General features: G+C 40.9%; 1 pseudogene; it reads left to right on the top strand.

The window, feature by feature from the left end:
* The first annotated feature begins 11,203 nt into the window (after window positions 1-11,203).
* Window positions 11,204-18,755, top strand: LOC103297875 (tryptophan--tRNA ligase, cytoplasmic-like; annotated as a pseudogene).
* Window positions 18,756-23,086: the final 4,331 nt, after the last annotated feature.

Here is a 23,086-nt window from a genome sequence, read left to right as displayed (position 1 = left end):
CTATCCTCCTCAGACTATTACAAAAAATTCAAGAGGAAGGAACACTTCCAAACAGGGGAAGAAGGGAGACCTATTATGGGAGGTTGGGGGGGTTGGCGAAGCAAAGCATAGTTAACAAGGGTAAGATTGTTATGCAAATTTAGGTAATTGTCTTCTCTATTGGTAAGAGTTTCTAAAAATTTAGTCATCCTCCTCTTCTTGGTACAGATGGGGAGACACTCTGACAAGTGAAGATATCCCTTATAAATTTACAAAAGGGTAACTTCTGCTGGGTTTTCAGAGCTTCTCCTGTGTCTGCTATTTTTTAAAAATACCAGCTCAAGATAATCCTTATTATGAAAAGGCATATTTGAGGCAGCAAAATCTGCTCCCCTTCACTAACATTTTAATATTTTCTCTAAAGATGAAAAGGACATTTTCTTTTAAATGAAAACTTGAAGAGTATGGTAATAGTCTCTTCTTTTATGCTTAAATCCTAGGCATCTTTCATCCAATTGTGAGCCACAACTTCCCCTGGAGACTTTTCCATAAATGGCAGTTTTTAATGATTTTTTTTATAAACTATTAAATTTAGAGTGGTGCAGATTTATACTTAATAGTTCTCTAATAGAATTATTTATATTCAGTGTATCTCCCCAAATAAGAACTAAGTGTTCTAAAAGTAAAAATTATATAATTTCTGTTTATTTTGCATTGTATACAACTCCAATACATATTTGTTGATAAGAGTACTTGATAGAATAAAACATTATTCAGATGAGTTGTAAAAACTAATGGCTCTTGAGGACAAAATTCAATGAAGTACTGCCACAGGACTAAAGGGGTACATTTGTCTGTATGCATCAAAGCATCAAAGCATCAAAGCCCAAACACAAGCAGGCGTTTATTAGTTGAGGAAATGGCACTCATCCCACAACCTCATGTAAACTAGTCAAAGACTTGGAGCTCTGATGGAGTCCAAGGGAAGGGTTATATGGGGGGGGGGTGGTAGAATGGGAACATTAAACATGGTGGCTAAAGGAGTTGGGATTGGTCGTGGTCTCTACTGATTGGTTGGGGCCAGTATAGGGTGTATTTGATCCTTGTATGAGGTCCTGATATCAGCCAGGGTATTTTTCTGTCTGGTTTCATGAGGGTGTGGTCCATATGTCACTCAGTTTTTATAGGCCTGGGGCTGAACACAACTAAAGTCAAGATGTTACCTTTAGCTTGACCAAAACTCTATTTCTATGGTCAACAGACCTAAGGCTTTGTTCTTAAGACAGGTTGATACAGATCTGAATCTGTTGTCCTAAGGGCTGAATGTTTAAGGAAGGGAGTTGGTAGACAGAAAGGAGAAAGGGTCAGGTTCTTACCATAAACAGTGAGTCACAGGGCCAGCCTGAGTGGGGGGCTGCACAGAGGATGCAGGCACATGTGGATCCAAGTGTGCCCTATAGACTCCAACTGGCTCCCCCAGATGTGCGGCCTGTGTCCAGCACTGAGAGGCGAGCTGAGGCTATGGTATCTTTGGACTTCCTGACAGTGGCAGATCCTACAGCCTCTCACACCCCACTGAACCTGATAGGAAGACAGTTGGGGAGTGCAGGGGAGTCTCCCCCATTGGCCAAGATGGCACAGGGGGAGGTTCCTACACTGAGTGTGCCAAAAGTTAGAAAGATGAATGGACAGGGCCCAAGATGCCAAAAGCTAACAAGATAATTGGATAGAAAAAATGTCCTCACCGCCATCCCATATAATAAAGAGCTAATATGCAAATGGTCATCATGCCCTCATGCTATCACGCCTTAATGGCTCAGACACTCAACACTGGGGAGAGAGGAATGGGGACCAGCCAGGCACAAATGAGCTCACAAGAGAGGAATGGGGACCAGCCAGGCTGAGGCCCAGAAGAGGGACAAATTGCTCACCCCATGGTTCTGGGCGCCAGTGGCTGCACCTGCGCCTGTGGCCCAGGAGAGGGACAAGCCTCCTGCCCCATGGTCCCAGGAGCCAGCAGCTGGGGCTGCAGCCCGGAAGAGTGACAAGCCGCCCGCTTCATGGTCCTGGGTGCCAGCACCTGCACCCACGCCTGTGGCCCGGCCTGGGAGAGGGACAAGCCACCTGCCCCACAGTCCCGAGCACCTGCAGCTGCAGCCCAGGAAAAGCCACCTGCCAATGGTCTCCTGCAGCTGTGGGCAGCCTGGGCGAAGCTGGCCTGGATCCTGGGTGGCTGTGGCCAGCCAGAGGGAGGGAAGCCTGGGTCCTGGGTACCTGCAACCGGCCAGAGGAGAAAATCCTGGGTTCCAGGTATGGGGCGAGACAGAGGCAGTTAGGGGTGATCAGGCCAGCAGGGAGCAGTTAGGGGCGATCATGCAGGCAGGCAGGCAGAGTTGGTTAGGGGTGATCAGGCAGGCAGAGGTGGTTAGGGACTATCAGGCAGGCAGGCAGAGGGGTTAGGGGCGATCAGGCAGGCAGGCAAGCAGTTAGAAGCCAGCAGTCCAGGATTGTGAGAGGCAGTCGGACATCCCCCTTGGGGTCCTGGATTGGAGAGGGTGCAGGCCGGGCTGAGGGACCACCCCCCCCCCCATGTACGAATTTTGTGCACCGGGCCTCTAGTATCCCTATAAGAACTGCTGGCTTGAACAGGAATGGGAGATGGTCTTTTGAGATGGGAGTCCAACATTCTCCCAGGTCATGGCACCTGAATAAACTTCTGTCCTTTTGAACCAACACCTGTTTCACAAGTTTGTTTTTTGTTGAAGCAAGCAGCCGAACCCACTTGTTCAATTAGAATGTTAAAAAATGGAGTTTCTGCAAGGTTACAGTACCTAAGCATTGCAGTATAATTTCACATAACACTTTTCCATGCATTCCAAGACTAATTCTGGTGATATTTTAACTTTGTTAAAAATACTATTTGACTTACAAAGCTTTTTTAATGTGAAAAGAATATTTTAGGGCCTTTCAATGTAAATTAGAAATTCATGAACTTCTGTTGTTCATGATCCAGATTTTGCCAATCTACTTGCAAAGGGAAGTGATTTTCACAATAGCAGGGAAGGCTATCTTTGCTGGAACCAAATGAAAAATATTGATTTGAAGACACTTAAAGAAAAATTTCAAAGCAGTATGTGAACAGTATTGGAAAATTGTCAGAGCTATTTTTCAAGCTTATATTGAAAAAATAACACCATTTTTTAGGTCACAGTAAGGAGGTGAATAAAAGTTATATGCATTACATACCATTTTTATTTCAAAAGAAGCAAAGTGCATATAAGTAGAGTAAAATATCAAACCTGATTTTTAATTATATTCTTTCAACTTTAAATACAAAGAAATGAGTTGAGACTAAATTAAACTCTCAGATTTAATAATCATTCTTTTGATATCTTTATTATGTCTGAAGTATAGGTATCAAGGAGCATATAATATTTCATAGTTAAGTCTTTATGCAGGTTTTACTTAACCAAGCAGTGAGAAATGACAGGCTGCACTGGACTTGATATTTAAATTATCTTTTTAAAATTCTCAGTGTCTGTGCCAGTTATTATGTGCATAAAATTATATTGAAGTGTTTGGCAAGTAACTGGCATATCAGTTATCTCAAAAATAAAACAAATATTTAGTCCATATATTTAATACTTAAGTCTTAGATAAATAATTATTATGCATCTCTAATTTCCATTTATTAAATTAGATATTTTAATCTGAAAATAATCTAAACATATTAAGTGGGGAGTCATGTTTCTAAAAGGAAGATTATCAATGGAAAACCATAAATGATTTCTCATTTCAAAGAAAATAAGTTGAGCAATGATTTTTAGAAATACAGTACAGAACTAAACATGCAAAATGCATATCTTTTAACTTTGAAATTAAAAGCATCAAATCATTCCTATTTGGCTTACAACAGCTTATGCAACTTCCAACTATTTATCAAGCATTTAACTGTTTTAAAGTTTTGTTTTCCTATATAAAAGGCATTTGTTTTTCCTTGCTTGCCAGGGAAAATTTTTTTGCACACAATCATGCCTTTGATTACACTGAAAATCTACATAGTTATTCACTAAATGAAAGTCTATTAATTCTGTATGAATTTGCCTTGCCTATGTGAAGAGTTAAAAAAAATGACACCAGGCTTTTTTTGTAGTGAAGAAAGATTTGACTGTTTTATTATGAATGGCACCATCCAGGAAAATGGGAAAGCAAGTACTCAAAATCCAATCTGCCTGATGGTTTAGACAAGAGGTTTTATAGAGCAAAAATCATAAGTAATCATGAGTAAGGGGGTTGGGGTCGTGGGTCTCTGTGATTGGTCCTTGATTAGGTAAGCACTAAATTTTCATCTTCTGGTCATCAGCTTCCCTGATGGTGTCCCCTTGTCTGGTTTCAGCAAGATTGCAGTGGGATGGCCTTCATTTTGTGGGATGAAAAACATCTTAACAATGCATGTTAATAGGTTATCTTGGTGTGCAGGGGTGGAGGCTATATACATATCTTGTGACTCTTATTCATTGTATGTTATTATTATTTCTGCTGTCTTGGTTATTTATTTTTTCCAAAGTCTAACAGGCTAAGCAATTTCTATAGTGGTTAGCAGGGTGCTACATGACTTTTCGTCTCGTGTCTTTTAGTCCAATCTGGCTTACTTTCTGAGGTTATTGATTCTCTTGTTTCACCTATATAATTCAGAAGGGGCCCTTTCCTTGTCATAGTTCACAGTGAAGCTCTCCTTCCAGAATAAAATGAAATCTACAAAATCCCTTTCCAGAAAACTATCATCAAAGCAGAGTCCATTTCCTTTGTTTAAATGCCCTTCATTTCTTTTCATTATACTGGATACCTACTCATTCATTCACTCTTCAAGAACTTGTTTAAATGTTAACTTCCCTGAAGAGACTTGCTAATGATGACCACTCCCTTCTCAGGAATATCATTTCATAATATGTATCAGCGGTGTTACAGCACAAAATATTGTGATTTTTCAATTAACTTCCTAAAGACAAGAGCCATTGTTATTGCTTAACACCATGACTTAGATTTAATAAGTGCTTTTCTTAGGTTTAGAAACAGACCTTGAGAGGAGGAATCCTGTGTACGTGATTTATTAAGGTAGTGCTTCCAACTCACAGGAAACTGGTAAGGGAGCAGGGCAAGCAGGACAGGCAAATGGAAGAAGTCAAGCAAGAATGTGATTTCAGAGAAGTTCCTGTGGAAGGTAATACTTCAACCTGATCCTATAACTCTGGAGTGAAAATTAAGCCTCAGGGTTATCTTGACCCAAGAGAAGAAAACAGGTTTTCATGTCCTGTCAGTCAAATAGAGACTGTAAATCTCCATGTACTTCCAGCTTTGTGTGTGAACTAAAGCAAAGAGGCACCAGTAGCCCAAGGGAAATCTTGTGGAAAATACCCAGATTTGCTGGCTGTTGGAAGCAAAAGAATACCGAAGACTACAAAGGTACACATGTACCTTTGAGTAAAATCTCTCACCCCTATTGTGATAGTGTTGATATCTATTACAGAGGTTCAGAATAAAGTCTTTGTTACCATTTTAACAATTTTCAGAACTTTTTATTCACAGGTGAAACCTATGTAAGATAAGGGGTGAGGGAGCAGGAGTGGGCAGCAAAAGCCTTCAGACCATGATACGGGATGATACCTGACAAGGGAGTAGGGGAAAGAAAGAGGAGGAGGTTGGAAGAGCTTCAGATCACAATGCAACTCTGAGAAAGTCTAAGTATTCCAACAGAAAGCCCCAGAATAAAGATTATCCATTGAGGAGACATTGCATTGGGCAGAAATGCTTAGTCACTGGCAGAAAGGGGAGGGGAAAGTTTCCTAGGGAAATTATCCTTGATTCAAATGTCTACCGCAAATCCTGAATCCTGAAGGCACTGGAGCTGGAGGATCTAAACTAACTGTACTCTCCACAGCAGCTTATCTCTTCAAGGGAGATCTAAGCAGCTGCCACAACTAGACAGATGCTCATACTTTGTGTTCATGTGACTGTAATATAATTGAAAGCAATGCATTTTGTGTCTGTCCCTTACTAGCTGTGTAATTATGAGAAAGTAACTAAAACATTCTGAGCTCAGATAAAATATATGATGATGGCTGTTTCTGGATAATCATGACAGCTATGGTCATTCACTTGAGTCTGATGTCATTGATTCTAACAATGGAGTTATTACCATTTTCTTTCCTCCTTCTGAAACTCCTTACTTGAATTCTATCATTTGTTTGCCTTCTTATCACTGCAGTACCTTAGCAAATATATTCTAAGAATATCATGGGCTTTGTATGAAATACATTAATCATTCATGCTATTTTGATTGGCTTCTTCTCTTCTTTTTGCACAATACAGCAGCCAAACAAGGTCACTACTGTTAGATTTATCACAAAATATTTTACTGGCAAGTGATTTTTCTCCTTCTAGAATCTTACTGTGATACATTAGCCTTTGGTTTTTACTGCTATTTTTTTAAGAGAAAAATATAGTACTCTATCTGTCCTAATTCTGTGACAACCAGGCATTCATTGTAAGAGGAAATCCAGAGGAGATGAATTTTTTATATTCTAACATCTCCTTAGTCATGAATATAAGATAAGTCAATCAAGCCGATGGGTTAAATTCAGAGCATTAACTGGTCCCAACAATTATTGCCATTGATACTGTTTTAGTTAGAAGTGTACTAAAATTTTGAATCTACAGTAATATGTGTTTGCATCTCTTACTGGACTGGCCTCTCCCCATTTTTAATTGGAATGAGTTTGTAATTCCATGGTTATCTTGAGTATAGAATGCTAATTTATAGAAATAGTGGAGAATTTTTAAAATTCCAAAGATTAATTTATATCATATTATGCACTTTTTTTTCTGTAAATGTGTTCTTTTGGAGAAATATATAAATTAAAAATTTGTTATGCAAATCAAGTATTTAACTTATTAAGAAGATATTTGAAAGATTTATATGGTAATTTGCTTTTTCTTAATACTAGCTGTCACCTCCTGGTACTTTTAATTTGGAGACCTGGCTTTCCAATTCTGACTTTTATTTTGTCTTCTGTTACAACTCTAACTGTATACCAAGATACCCTAGGACCCTAAGAGAAGTTTTAAATTTTCAAAAGAAGTTCAACAATATCTGTCAGAGAAAGTAAAAACTAATAGGACAAAGTAGTTCACAGATTTTTCATTAGATCATATAAAATTCCGACTGATTATATCATGGGGGAAAAAATACTTTTCCTCCAACCTTCTAAGTATTTCTAGCTGGGCTATTAATCAAATGAACAGAGACAGATTAACAAGGGGGAATAAAATTTTAAGACGTGCATGGGAATTCACATAAGCATGAAAATTCCAATGATAGTGAGGCAAAATTGGGTATATATGTCATTTTGGACAAAGGAGAATGGCAAGGGAGAGTAGGGATCTGAGATTTCAAAGGGACTGGGCAATTTACATGTAGTTGAGGAAAAACAGAACATACATGGTAGGCAATTTTTTGTTAGGCAACCCCAATAACAATGAGACACAGTGGGGTGATCTAGTTAACAGACCCCTGCTTGGCACCTTCTTATCTACCATACTTAATTCAAATTAGGCTAAGGTGAATAAGTTAATATTTACTTTCTGTAACAGGTCTTTTTCTATATAAAGCTCTTGGGCAGGAAAGAGGGGTGGTTTTTTTTTGGAGCCTTTTACTTATAATAGTACCTCGCACCCTTTAGAATCAATAAAAAATCATCTTTTTGGTGCTTGGAGACAAACGTAACACATCTCTTGATATTTTAGAATTACAACAGCATAATGTACAATTATCCCAAACAAACTTACAAACTAATTCTTAGAATGTCTGGCAGCAATTTAAAAAGGACATGAATGGATTTAATCCCTTCATAGAGGGCCCCCTGGGAAGGCACCTGAGCATTCTATATTGGGCCCTCTTGCCCTTTTGGACAAGAGGAACCCTCTTCTCACAATCCAATTGCCCACAGCTGTTGCTTGAACTTTCTGTTCATGCAGAGGTTGAAGCCTCATGGTGGCTGGTACCATGGATCTGTTTCTCGCCCAGTGGGGTGAGTTGGGCCCTCCCTGGAGAAGAAACCTGGGTTTCCAAAGATATGTGATCAGTGCTGGGGTCCCACCAGCAGGTGAGAGGATCCCAAGGCAGGTGCTTGGCATGGAGGCCATGGGGGCATAGGCTACCAAGGAGACAGAACTGAACCTCACATCACCCTGCTTGGCCCTGGAGGATGGCTGGTTAGCCAGAGACAGGTAAGATTCCTCAGGGAAGGAACAACCTAAGACAGGCACAGTTGCAGAGGGGCCATCAAGAGAGAACTTGGCAGTCAACAGAGGTGGGGCACAAACCCTCACCCCCCAACTTTGCAGGGCCCTGAACCCTCACCCCTTCTGAGGGAGGTAACCTTCCCCTATGGCTGCTTCGCTTCCCATGCCCAGCTCAAATTGGGACCTAGTTAACAGACAGAGGCTTGGCTGACAGCAGCTGCCCTCTCACTGCAACAAGACTTATTTGAGTTGTCTTGTACCCATGGTGTGGGGAAATGGGTTTAAGATATCTAAATCCAGCCTACCACCAGGAATGCTCAGGGCCTACTCAAGAAGGCAAATAATCCTTTCCACTAATATTTACAGGGTAAAATACGTTTGTTGTTAGAGTATTAAATTTGACAGTAAAATAGTAGTCAAGTTTTCAGACTAAATTAAATTGGCTAGTTGAAATAAGCAAATATTCTAGAAAAATTAATTGTACTGGAAAAAAAGCTGTTCCTAAAGTGTTAACTAAAATTTTTATTGGTAGTTCATCTCATGGTAAAATTTCATAACATGTAATGAACCTAAAGCAGTCATATTTTAGTGCAAAAAAATTAAAATTTAAAAGCTATCAAGACTACATTATAAAATTTCCAAAAGCCTCCTAATATTTAAATCAAAAAAGGGGAGATAGTAGAAGAATATCATGTAAGGAAAAATATCCTGTAAGTAAATTACATCTAGAAAATTTTTACTTTAGAAAATTAACTTTCATTTGTAATGCTAACAGCAAGACACCCATGAAAAACACACATGGTGTCAAAACAAGCCAAAGGAAAATCATTTGGGCAAAAAATGAAAAAGGATCCCAAGTCAAATTTATAGAAAATATTCCTTTATTAACTTTTGGTCGAGAATATGTTTGTATATTATCAGAAAATAACTCCAAGACCATGTGGATTCCTGCAATAGAAAGGAATTGACAGGACTGCCCCAGCCATGAAGACAGAAGAGAAACAGTCCAGAGATGGAAGACACTGACGACGCCTTGCCATACTAGCAGTCAGCAGCTGTGCATCACTGCAGGTTGCCCAGGACCAAACCAGAGAGGGTCGGACCTGCATTACAACCATTTGTCCACCATCCAGAACTGAAATATCATTGCTGACATGTACACATAAGGACCTGTTTGACATTGAAATTGGGACTCAAAAGAACTGTTGGCCCAGAAAGAAACTCACTACAGACTGATTCATTTGCCTCTCAGCATAACTATTATTGCTTGTCTCATTTTCAGTTCTTATAAGTGTATTTCTAGTATCACATGATCTCACTAATCTAGGGGAAATAATGGACAACATAAACTGATGAACAAAAACAGACCTGGAGATAGGGAAGCATTGATCAGACTATCAAACCTCAGAGGGAAGGTAGGGGAGGGTGGGGGTAAGGTGGAGAGATCATCCAAAGGACTTGTATGCATGCATATAAGCCTAACCAGTGGTCACAAACAACAGGGGGGTAGGGGCATGCATGGGGAGGGTTTTGGGATGGGAATAAATATGTGATACCTTAATCAATAAAGAAATTTTAAAAAACAACAATAAAATAAAATAAATTAAAAAATAAAGATTTGTTAAAAAAATAAATAAATAACCACCTTAAAATCAATATTGCATAAGGAAAAACTTTGTTGTCTTTCAATATTATATCTTTGTGAAGCTGGATTTTTATAGTTGCTCTGATAAAAAGTAAGTACTGTACAAAAATCAATCAATGCAGGTCAAGAAATGAGGGTGATGGTATCCAAATGGATTCCAAGGTTTGAGGTATGCAGTGTGGAAAGACAAATACATCTTATGGTCATTTATATGTTAAGTCAAAGTTTTATTTTTCTTCCAATTTATATATTTGTATATATATATATATATATATATATATATATATATATATATATATTACTAATGGCTTTTACTAAATCATTAGCATAAAAATACTTAAGTTGTTTGAACCTAAAAACTCAATAATCAGAACTCTTATATATTTATTTTCATCTAGGATCCCACATGAAAATATTATTGAAACACTATGAGCATCTTGGGGTGAGAAACTTAAGGAACCTCTCAATTATATATATTATCTCCAGTGTAAGCCTATATAATAAAAGCCCAATATGCTAAGTGTCTGGTCGTCTGATCATCTGTTCAATCAATCAAAGCATAATATGCTAATGATATGCTAAGGCTGCTCAACCACTTGCTATGATGTGCACTGACCACCAGGGGGCAAACGTTCCAACCCAACTGATAGGTTAGCTTGCTACTGGGGTCCAGCAGATCAGGACACAGCAAGACAGGCCAGACATGCCCTGGAGCCCTCCCGCGGTCCCTCCCACACCGGTGCGGTCCCTCGGCCTGGCCTGTACCCTCTTGCAATCTGGGCTGAGGGACCCCCCCCTGAATGCACGAATTTCATGCACTGTGCCTCTGGTATTTGAATACAGGTGATGTTGTGGCTGCAAAATTTATTTTTAATTTACTCAAAAGTATAGTTGATGTGGATTTATAAATTTTTATAGCCCTGGCCAGTGTGTCTCAGTTGCTTATTGTCCTATGCATCCAAAGTTTGCAGGTTCTATTCCTGATCAGGGTACCTGCCTAGGTTTTGGGCTTGATCCCCAGTAGGGGGCATGCAAGAGGCAGCTGATCGATGTTTTGCTCTTATATCCATGTTTCTCTCTCTCCCTCTCCCTTCCTCTCTATTTAAAAATCAATTTAAAAAATCTTAAAAAGTGAAACATTAAAAAAATATAGTGTTGTGTTGAATACCTTACATCCTCAATGAATCTATAAAAGAAACTGTTGTTGCATCTTCATTCCATGTAATAAAATAATCATACATGTTGTACAATAAAAATATTCATACATATGTTAGGTTGATGCCAAGAGGAACAAGGCCGAATGAAATTAAAAGCAAGGTGTCAGCTAAAGTGGTGTCTGCAAGCAAGAGCAGGGAGGATGGGGTATTTATATGTCTCTTTTGTGGGTCCAGGTGAATAGTTAAGCCAGATGCAGGTGCAGATAGTTGTGGAAAGCAGGGTCTAGAGCTGCTTTTCTTGGCTGCTTACCTGTCTCTTATGACACCTGACATGAGAATAACAGGAAAACTGCAGAGAGGACAGGAGCCCTAAGTGGGGCAAAATGAAAAAGTGCTGAGCACAGGGGAGAAACTGAGTTCAGGGGAAAGGTACATGATATGCCTAACAACATATTCATGAATTCTGGTTTATTAATCCTTGTTTGATGAGTTGTTTAAAATAGGTTATTTTGATCAGTGTAGTAGACATTGATGATTGCTTTCCCTGGAATGTACCTGTTTACCATTATCACCAATACAACTACCACTCCTATGACACACATACACACAGTAGGCAACCATATCACTAGCCATCCCCATCCCACCTATTCTTCACCCAGTTCCAGTTCTCTGCCTACCCAAACCAATCAGCATAACTCCATCTTCTTTCAATAAAATATTGGTTATTGGTGAACATGTGATATGACCTAGTTACTCTAAATAAAGTGTTGCCCAGGATTTTGTTTTATGGTTGGAAGAAGAGAAGTTCTCACTTGCTCACTGAATAAGAACTAGGAAGCCTCTGGCCCAGGTTTTATTGGCAGCCATCTTGAAAGAGCAAGGGGAGTTAGTACCAGGAATAGAAGAGTGAATACACACAAATAAATTTGCTTTTAGTGACATTACTCTGCTGAATAAAGTCTAACTTGAAGCCATTCCTACCAATGTACAACATGAACACCTTTGGAATTTTCAGAATGTTGAGCTAATAGTGTTATCTTTTTAAAAAGTTTTTTTGTTACTTGCAACCAAAAACATTCTGATACAGATGTCTTACTCTTTTTATAACTGCAAATAAGTCTTAGAAAAGACTGTTAAAACTGAAATCAAAAATTTTTTTTTGTGGGAAAACAATTGGTTGTCATTCAAATAATAATAAAATGACATGTTTCCATGAAAAAAATAGTCATACTTATTTAGTGTCATGTCATTACTATGTATATGTGTTTGTGTATGTGTGTATCTCTAAATACAGAGACTTACTGAAAAATAAAAATGAAAAGAACATTTGTTGAGTTTATATCATGTGCCAAGCAAGTTGATCATTTGTTAAATATGTTTTAGCATAGTATTGCTCTATTAAGTAAATATTCTTAAACTTTGCAAATCCTCTTTGGTAGAGAAAATATTTTAAACAATTAATTTAATATTTCCCTATCAGAAGTATATAATAGAAAAAAACATTATGATCATTTAAATTAATGATTCTCAACTGTGACTGCACATGCTCATGACCAACCCTGGATATATGCATTTATTTGTCTGTATCCATGTCCAGGCATTATTAGCAACTATCCAGGTGATTCTAAAATGGAGTTAGGATTAATTAATTCCATTTTATCTGATGTTACTTGGAAAGCCTAACTTTGTTCCTGCTACCTACTTTTTCTTTATCCTTTCCTGCCAAGTTTTTGCCATAGGAATAATAACCCAGATACTATTATCCTGTTTTGATTCATTGTACTGAAAGTCAAACTGCAGCAACATGTTGTACTATTTCAAGAACTGATGCTAAAATAACCCTATTTTTTTCTTTCTATATCTTATTTCAATAATTCACCAACCATCAAGCATCTCCTGTGGATTTTCTGGCTTTTACAAGTCAATGCTTTACAAAATACCATGTTACTTCCTTAGCTGGGTTGAAGGGCCTCAGTATGAAATCTATTGGGAGGTGTGAGAATGGATTTAGCTATAAACCTTAATTTAAGTAATTTCCCTTGTTATGTCCATGAAGTAACAATGATTGTATGATTGCTTCCTCCCATGTTTGCTTCCATGCTCCTAAAATGCTAAGCATTACTAATCAAAAGCAGGTAAATTTGCTTCACTGAAACTGCCAGTTGTTTATCTATATATATAAAAGCCTAAGCGACCATTATGACCAGATGACTGGATGACGGGACTACCGGATGACCAGACAACTGGCAGGTAGTGATGACGTGCACTGACCACCAGGGGGAAGACACTCAATGCAGGATCTGCCCCCTGGTGGACAGTGCGCTCCCACAGCCAACCTCCCATGATCCCTCCATCCTGGCTGGCCATCCCCCATTGGGCCGGATCACCAGCCAGGCTGGGGAACCCCACCTGTGCACGAATTTGTGCACCAGGCCTCTAGTTCTCAAATAAATTACCACAAAAGGTTTGTTACAAAATGTAACATCTGTGCTTTACTAAAAGAGAAGGTAGGAGAACCATGACTGTTTAGAGCTCAGATTATTGGCATGTTGTTTTATTTGTGACTTAATAATGCTTTCTTACTAGCTTTCCCAAATAGCCAGACTCTCCAGAATTGAAATAAATTCTGGAGTCATAGTATTATATCCTATATAATAAAGAGGTAATATGCAAATTGACCATCACTCCAACACAAGATGGCTGCCCCTATGTGGTCAAAGATGGCTTCCCCCATGTGGACACAAGATGGCCACCACAAGACGGCTTGCAGGAGAGGACAGTTGGGGGGGACCAGGCCTGCAGGGGAGGGCAGTTGGGGGCAACCAGTCTGGCAAGGGAGGGAAGTTAGGGGTGACAGGGCCAGCAAGGAAGGGCAGTTGGGGGTGACCAGGCCAACAGGGGAGGGCAGTTAGGGGTGACCAGGCTGGCAAGGGAGGGCAGTTAGGACTAACTGGGCCAGCAGGGGAGGGCAGTTGGGGGCGACCAGGCCTGCAGGGGAGGACAGTTAGGGGCAACCAGGCTGGCAGGGGAGTGCAGTTAAGGGTGACCAGGCCAGCAGGGGAGGGCAGTTAGGGGCATTTGGGCTGGCAAGGGAGCAGTTAGGTGTCGATCAGGCTGGCAGGAGAGTGGTTAGGGGGTGATCAGGCTGGCAGGCAGAAGCAGTTAGGGGCAATCAAGCAGGCAGGCAGGCAATCAGTTGGGAGCCAGCAGTCCTGGATTGTGAGAGGGATGTCAGGCTCGGGCCTAAACAGGCAGTCGGACATCCCTCGAGGGGTCCCAGATTGGAGAGGGTGCAGGCTGGGCTGAGGGACACACACACACCCCTGCCCCGCCCCGTGCACAAATTTTGTGCACCAGGCCGCTAGTCTCATTATAATAAGAAGAAACCAACAGTCTTCAAAATAATTTGGCTCCTACTTTTGTGAGATTCAATAGATATTTTCTGGATACAGTAGAAACAGGATATACTCTCATTTTCTTGTGGTCTGAAGCATACACAATAGTACCAGCTGCTTCTGTTTTCTTACACTGAACAATGTCAAGAACAGTACTCTTGGGCATATTAAAATCATTTGCAAATTGTTGAAGGCAAAGATCACAAGTGTACATTTCCTGGAATGCATTGTCATTAGGAGCTAGGCTTATTAAATCACTTCCTGTTACATAAATGAGATTCCTGGGTCTTCTATAAGAGTACTGTGAAAACCTAACATAAAATACTGAACCATATTGTTTCTGGTTTCTTTAATAATTGGCCCAAGTCCTTTATCCAGAATTGGGAAATGTAAATTAAATGTAGACTTTTATAGAACCAACATCTAGAATATTAGCTAAATTTATTTAGTTCTCAAAGAAAGCATAAAAATGCAGCTAAAATCCTACTTCATGTGACAAAGTGTTGCTAGATTTAATTGAGAACTTTTCCCTATTATATTGTGGCATCAATGCAGCCATCTGATATAAGTGGTGATTGGAGGTGAAAGCCTTTACTCATCATTTTCTACCTTCTGAAAGGTGTTATCTGATTCTAAGAGAAAAACATATCTTGGAGAAAGAAATGAAACTGGACACAATGGTTCTGAGGCTGCCCGTCACTACTTGAGCCAAATTAAGCAGAGACAGGGTTGAATCATATTTGAGCATTTATTCCAATAATGCTGGCAGTATGGGGAGAGCATTTGGTCACCCTGGAAATTCTGACCCCCCCCAAGCCTGTTGGCTGATCATATATGAGCATCAGAGAAGATAGCTACGTGCAGCTGTGAGCTACAAGTATATCAGGAAAGGGGGAAGGAAGGGTCTGCAGTCTGGCCTTTAGGAGCTCAAAGTCTGATAACAAGGTGGCTAATCTTCTATGGTGTTACAAACAGCTCAGGCCCTTCCTGGGAATGAAGAATGTTCAGTTCCCGAGGCAAACTCCTGGAGGGAGTCAGGGTCTGAGCACAGCAACCAAATCAAAGAATGTCATGTCCTTGGTCTGTTCTCAAAATGTATTTCTTTTCTGAGTAATGGACCCATTGAAGCATCTTGCCTTTTTACAGCCTTGTTTCAGCCTCTAATTTCCCACGGTCTGTAAGAAAACTTCTTATCTGTAGTTCATAAGGTGAATAATTATTATTAAATAATTATTAAACAACTGTAGCTCTATTCTTATTTTGTGCCCTTCTCCACTATTAGAACTACAGAAGAGAACAGTCTATACTTGAAAGACTCAGTGAAAATGGCATCTGAAGCCAGCAAGCTTGCTCTTCTCATATGATAGTCAGAACTCATCTCTTTTCATCAGCATCCAGTTTTAATGTGTTTGCAGTGATCCAAACAACAATAAACAAATGGACAAGCAAAAGAAACATACTGCTTGGAAACAGACATCTCATTTAATTATCATGTAATTAGAGGAGTCAAAAGCCAATTTCACTCAATGAAGAAAAAGTGGATATGCAACTTTTTAGCCTATGACACTATTACTGGAGAAGAAAAGAGGTTGTTAATATGATTACACATGTGAAGTTACTACTTTCTTTAATGGGAGCTTACAATATTTTCAGGGTTCAGAGAAAACACAAAAGGAAAACACAAATTTTTCAATAAGTAAAATCAGAAGCACCTTTTATATAGCAATAAACTGAAGATGCTTATGTCACATTTTCAATCAAGGATTTAAAGGCCCTTTAGCCCTAGCCAGTTCGGCTCAGTGGAAGGAAGGATCCCACATTCAATTAAGGTCAAGAGCACATGCTGCGTTGCGGGCTCAATCCCCACTATGGGGCGTGCAGGAGGCAGCCGATCAATGATTCTCATCATTGATGTTTCTATCTCTCCCTCTCCCTTCCTCTCTAAAATCAATAAAATATACATATTAAATAATAATAATAAAGGCTCTCTAAATTGTCCTTGGGGTATTTATGTTGTTATAGCTTATGAGAAAAACATATAATACACGCAAAGAACAAAAAATGTTGCATATGCAAATGCATTACTGATATTTTAAAATATCCAATTAACAAGTTTCACATTTTATGTTTCTTCCTAAATTTATTGTTGAAAGTATTACAGATGTTCCTTTTGTATGTTCGTGTTTTTTTCCCATTGATCCTTCCATCCCATACCCACCTCTCCAAGGCCTTCACCACTCTATTATCTGTACATTGGATTATTACTAGTATATATGCATAGAAGTTCCCTGGTTAATCATTCCCATCCACCCCCCCCTCCTGCTTTTCCTCTGAAATTCCTCACTCTGTTCCATGCTGCTTTGTCTCTGCTTTTATTTTATTCATCCATTTATTTTTTCATTAAATTCCACATATGAGTGAGAACATGTGATACTTACCTTTCACTGACTGGCTTATTTCACTTAGCATTATATTGTCCAGGTCTATCCAAGCTGTTGCAAATGGTAAAAGTTCTTTCTTTTTTACTGCCACATAGCATTCCATTGTGTAAACGTACCACAGCTTTTTTATCCAGTTGTGCTGATGGGCACTTGAGTCAAATGGCAGTTCCATAGTTAATTTTTTGAGGAATATCCATAATGGCTGCACCAGTCTGCATTTCCACCAGCACTGTACTAGGGTTGCCATTTCTCCACATCCTCGTCAAAATATTCTGTGAAGCATCTACCTGTAATCACAGGATAAGAACATGGCTGAACTGGAGTATGAACTTATTTCTGCTTGGCTCCAAAGGTTGTGTTTTAATATTCTTTTTAAATATTTTTATTGATTTCAGAGAGAGGAAGAAGGATTAAGCCATAATCCAGGCATGTGCCCTGACCAGGAATTGAACCGTGACAGGTATTTCATGGGTTGATGCTTAACTACTGAGCCAGAGGGGGAAGATTGTAAAAAAAGAGCCCTGCTGCACAGAGATCTCAGCTACTCCACTGGCCACCTCTCCAGTGTCCCCTGCAGCCCAGGATGAAATTGATTCTGCAGTGAAGAGGCTGTTATTGCTAAAAATGAGCTACAAAGTGGCCACAGGGGAGAACTACAAGGCCAACTGCCCTCCAAAGAACCCAGCACCTGGGTTAGTGGCTCAGGTGTCATGGAAGCTGAAATGTATTTTGTGGACCCCTGAACAGTACAGAGGAGCAGTGCAAAAGGCATTGACTATGACAAGCTCATTGTTCTGTTCAGAAGCAGTAACATTGACCAAGTGCTGATAAACAGAATAGAGAGAGCCACGGGCCAGAGACCACACCACTTCCTGCACAGATGCACCTTCTTCTCACACAGAGACATGAACTAAGTCCTCGATTCCTATGAAAACAAGAAGCCCTTTCCCTGTATATGGGCAGGGGCCCTTCTTTCGAAGCCATGCATGTAGGCCACCACATCCCATTCATTTTCACAAAGTGGCTGCAAGACGTGTTTAATGTGCTCTTGCTCATTCCGATGACAGATGATGAGAAGTACCTGTGGAAGATCTGACCCTGGACCAGGCCTATGGCTACACCATGGAAAACGCCAAGGACATCATCACCTGTGGCTTTGGCATCAACAAGACTATCTTTTCTGGCCTCAACTACATGGGGGTGAGCCCAGACTTCTACAAGAACATGGTGAAGATCAGAAGCACGTGACCTTCAACCAGCTTTCCTGCCATCTAGGCTGCTCCCTCCTTCAGCAACTCATTTCCACAGATCTTTGGGGGCAAGATGGACGTCCAGGGCCTCATCCCCTGTGCCATCAACCAGGATCCTTATTTCAGGATGATAAGAGATGTCACCCCCGGATCTGCTATCCTAAACCACCCTGCTACACTCGACCTTCTTCCCTGCCCTTCAAGGGACTCAGACCCAAAAGAGTGCCAGCGACCCCAACTCCCCCATCTTCCTCACAGACACAGCCAAGCAGATCAAGACCAAGGTCAACAAGCATGCATTTTCTGGAGGGAGAGACACCATCGAGGAGCACAGGCAGTTTGGGGGAAATGGCCACATGGACGTGTCCTTCATGTACATGACTTTCTTCCTCGAGGATGATGACAAGCTGGAGCAGATCAGGAAGGATTACAGCAGCGGAGCCATGCTCACCGAGGAGCTCAAGAAGGAGCTCCTGGAGGTCCTGTAGCCCCTCCTTACGGAGCACCAGGCCAGGTGCAAGGAGGCCACGGAGGAGATAGTCAAAGAGTTCTTGACCCCCCAGAAGCTGTACCATGACTTCCAATGACACCCATTTTATATCTGCACAGAAAGAACCATAATTTACCCAGAGGCTCTGTCACATGGCTTCCCGTTCCTGGTGTCTGTAACCCTGTGTGTCTGTCAGAACTGTTTCTTCCTGTGTCATCCTTTCCAAACCCTGTGAGCTGCCTGCTCTGCCCCTAGGAGGACTTCCATTGGAAAACATCCCACCGTTCCACATAGACCCTTAAAGCCTGATGGTTAGAGAGCCTGTAGTCTAGGTGTACATTTCAGGAAGTTTAATGGGCACAGGCCTATTTCAGCCCATCCCTCCAAAAACAAACAGAAATGCTAGCTGTGCTTTTGACTGAGAGATTTCCCAGCTTGAAAGCTGCTTTTCACACTGAGTATTGGCCCCAGGTGGCCACTTTTATTAAAGTTGAGTCTGTGGGAGAAACTTTCCAGCTCACTTCCTGAAATCCACACCTCATGTGTTCTCCTGGAACCGCTGCCTATCCCTGAGTCTCCCCATGCTGCTTCCAAGGCCTGGCCCTGAGCACAGGTGCTGTGACCCCACCCTGTGGGCAGCTGAGGGAAATCTGTGTCCTTTGTAGAAACCTTTGTCCTAACACTTGACTGGCTCAGAGGCCTGCAAGGAGCAGTGCCCTGCTGGTGTCCTGGGCTGTAGAGAGCAAGCAGCAGCCCCAGGCACCAAGGGGACCATTCAGTCTTGTCCCCTGTGTAGTCTGGAAAAGCAGAAGAATATCCCGGGAAATCCCTCCATAGGGGTGCAGGGTCCACTCCTGAGCACAATAACCTAAATAAATTTCCTTTGGTCCCTTGCGGGTGGATGTAGGGGTGGAATATATATATATATATATATATATATATATATATATATATATGACATACAAACCATTTTGGAGTCATGGGAAATGTCTGCATGATAAGAAACAGGGACTATAAGATATGATGATATGCCTCAGGAATTTTTGATGCTAAGAATATTAAAATTAATAGGCAGATTTGAAAAGTGTTCAAAAAGGTCTAACTAAATAGTTAATTTTATAAAAATATTTTACTTTATTCTATTCTATAGATGTGTGTATTGTCTTTCCTTCAACTAAAGTGTGGCATCATTGATTTAATATATGTATGAATATATTTTTCTTCTAGATTAGGGGGACAGTAAATTTTACTGTAATAATTCAGATAGGAAATATTTTAGGCTTGCAGGCCATATGATCTCTGTGACAATTCCTAAATTCTCATGTTGTAGTGCAAAGGTAGCCTTAGACAATTCACAAACAATGCATAAAATTACGTTGGCTATGGGTTACAAGTTTTGCTTAACAAAATAATTGTCATAATGCATTATAAATTGAATATTATTGGAGTGATACAGTTCTTTCATTCTGCACAATTATTTTGAGATTCATCCCATGTTGTAGCTGGCATAATTTTTTATAAATATATTTTTACTGATTTTCAGAGAGGGAGAGGAAGAGAGAGAAACATCAATGATGAGGGAGAATCATTAGTCAGCTGCATCCTGCATGACCCCCGACTGAGGATCGAGCCTGCAACCCAAACATGCGCCCTGACCTGGAATCAAACCATGACCTCCTGGTTCATAGGTCAATGCTCAACCACTGAGCCACATCGGCTGGGCAACAAGATCCTTTTTAAGTAATTATTTTATTTATGGTTATTTTTAATGAATAATTGAAATAAAAATACAATACTCCTAATGAAATAAAAACTGAGAGAAGTATATGTAAATATTCACTTCATAGTTGGTAAAATATATAAAACATTGATGAACCCAAGCAGAAGCTCATTTAGAAATTTTTATTAGTACTAGGTGTTAAATTTACAGATATTGTGGAATCAAAGTTGTCCATACACAGTGAGGCACTCATGGTGAATTCTGACTGATGTTAAAATGAGAGAGACACCAGCCAAGTGAGTAGTAAGTAGAAAATTATCTAATCCTCTTCGTCCCCTGAATCCTCCTCTTTGGGTTTGGAGAGGAGTTTCATTACTCGGTGTATAGGAGTCTTCACAGACTCATATTTCCATCCCTTCCTTAAAAAAGTCTTCTCAATCACAACTGGCATCTTGTAGCCCTTGCTTACAATGAAATCTTTGAAGACAATTGGTCCACAAAGTTCATTGATAATGTCTGGTTCAAGATGCCTTCTATAGCTCCAATATTCCTTGTCATGGACGACTTTAGGGTCAGGCAAAGGCGCGTCATTGACCAGCTTTGTCCAGATTTTGGGATCCAGGTACCATGCTCCATACCTTATCTTCTCCCGTTTGGGTTTATAAGGGTCATGTGGGTTTCAGAGTTTCCTTTCCCAGTTATCTTCCTGCAGGGAGAATTTTCTCTGCTTTAAACCATCTAGCTGTTTGCAGGGCCTTATATTCAAAGGAAGCTGGCTTATTTTCTTTATTTTGACTGTAGTATGGGTGAGTGGGCCCTCAAAGTCAATTTCAAACTTTTTCATGATGGACTCTTCATCAATGCCTATGTCTCCAAAATTATCATCAATCCATTTGCAGAATTCATGAACTGTTTTTCTTGGGTTTTGGTAAACAGGAACTTTGGGGATATCCGTTGTGCATGGTTCTTTTGTCTCTTCCTCAGGAAACAAACTGAATAAATAAGACTGGAGACACTCTTTGGCCGATTTCACATGGTCTTTTTCTTCAGGTTCCAGGTTGACTTCTTCTGGAGGTTCCTGGTTCTCCGCCTCTGGAGGTTCCAGATTGAACTTCGAGGGAGATTCCGGGTTGAACTTCCAGGTGTATATATGGAATATAATGAACATCATAAACTGATGAACAAAAATAGATCCAGAGACAGAGAAACATTGATCAGACCATTAAACCTCAGAGGGAAGGTAGGGGAGTGTGGGGGTAAGGAGGAGAGATCAACCAAAGGACTTGTATGCATGCATATAATCCTAATCAATGGACACAGTCAACAGGGGGTGAGGGCATGAGGGGGGATAATGGGGGAATAAGGACACATATGTAACACCATAATCAATAAAGAAATTTATAAAAAAGAAAGGGTATCTTCCTAAGCAGACACTCACAATCTACTCAGGAGATTCAAAATGAACTCTGCTGCTGAATATCCTACCTAATAATAGAGTAACATGTAAATTACCATCACTCCACTACGCCCACTATTGGGCAGCGGGAGGCTGGGGGGCGGGACTTGGGGTGGCCTATCCGGCCATTGAGAGGCACGGATCCGTGGCCGCTGAGGGGGCCAGCTGTGGACACCCAGCTGCGCCTCTCAACGGGAGAGTAGCCAGGTGTCCGCGGCAGCCCCCCTCAGCAGCAGTTGAGAGGCACAGGGGGCGGGAGTCCCGCCCCCTCCTCTCAACAGCAGGGTAGCCCCCCTCAGGGGCCGCGGACCATCAAAAGTGGGGGAGCTGGGTGCCTGTCTGCTCCGGCACCAGGCCTTTCAGAAGCCTCCGCCGAGCCGGAGGCTTCTGAAAGGCCTGGTGCACCAGCGGACAGGTACCCAGCTCCACCGTGAAAAGTGAAAGCTTGTAGGGGACCCTACACGTGCATGATTCAATCATGCACTGGGCCTCTAGTCTATACACATATAATACAAATGGAAGAAAATATACATAAGTAAGTGCTTTGTAATTGCAATGTGCATGCCAGTCACTGGTGACTTAGAAGTCACACCCCTGTCTGTGGGAAAACCAGTCTAAGGCTCATTTCCATACTCACTGTTGCCCTGTCCCAAGGAATACCTCCTCCCTTCCTACAGGGTCCCAATGAATACCTCCTGCCTCCCTCCATTCAGGGTCCCAAATAATATTTCCTCCCACCATCCAGGGTTCCATGGAATAGCACATCCCTCAACCCAGGATTCCATGGAATACCTCCTTCCTCCCTCCATCCAGGGTTCCATGGAATCCCTCCTCCTCCATGCATGCAGGAACCAGGGAATACCTCTTCCCTCCCTCCATCCAGGGTCCCAAGGAATACCTACCTCCTCCTCCATCGCCGGTCCCGAGCTGCACCTAATTGAGGCATCGTTGGAGACTCCTGGATACCTGTTTTAACTTTAAAAGGTGAGGGTTTTGCACACATGAATCAAGGAAAGACCTTTATTTATTTAAGAACCAATAACTTTATTTGAAGAAACGGTAAAACTTGAACATATAAACTTAAGAAAGACCTTTATTTACTTAAGAACCAATAACTTTATTTGAAGAAACGGTAAAACTTGAACATATAAACTGAAGTGACCGTTTTGCAAGGGCAGTATGGCAATACGCATGCTGGGCACGGTGGCCAGGGGAAGTCACCCCATGGCTACCAGTCAGGCAGTCCAGGCTC

Source organism: Eptesicus fuscus, chromosome 1, assembly GCF_027574615.1.
Source record: "Eptesicus fuscus isolate TK198812 chromosome 1, DD_ASM_mEF_20220401, whole genome shotgun sequence".
Lineage (NCBI taxonomy): Eukaryota > Metazoa > Chordata > Mammalia > Chiroptera > Vespertilionidae > Eptesicus > Eptesicus fuscus.
The sequence above is the reverse complement of the archived record's forward strand: the minus strand, read 5'-3'. Positions and strand labels throughout refer to the sequence as shown.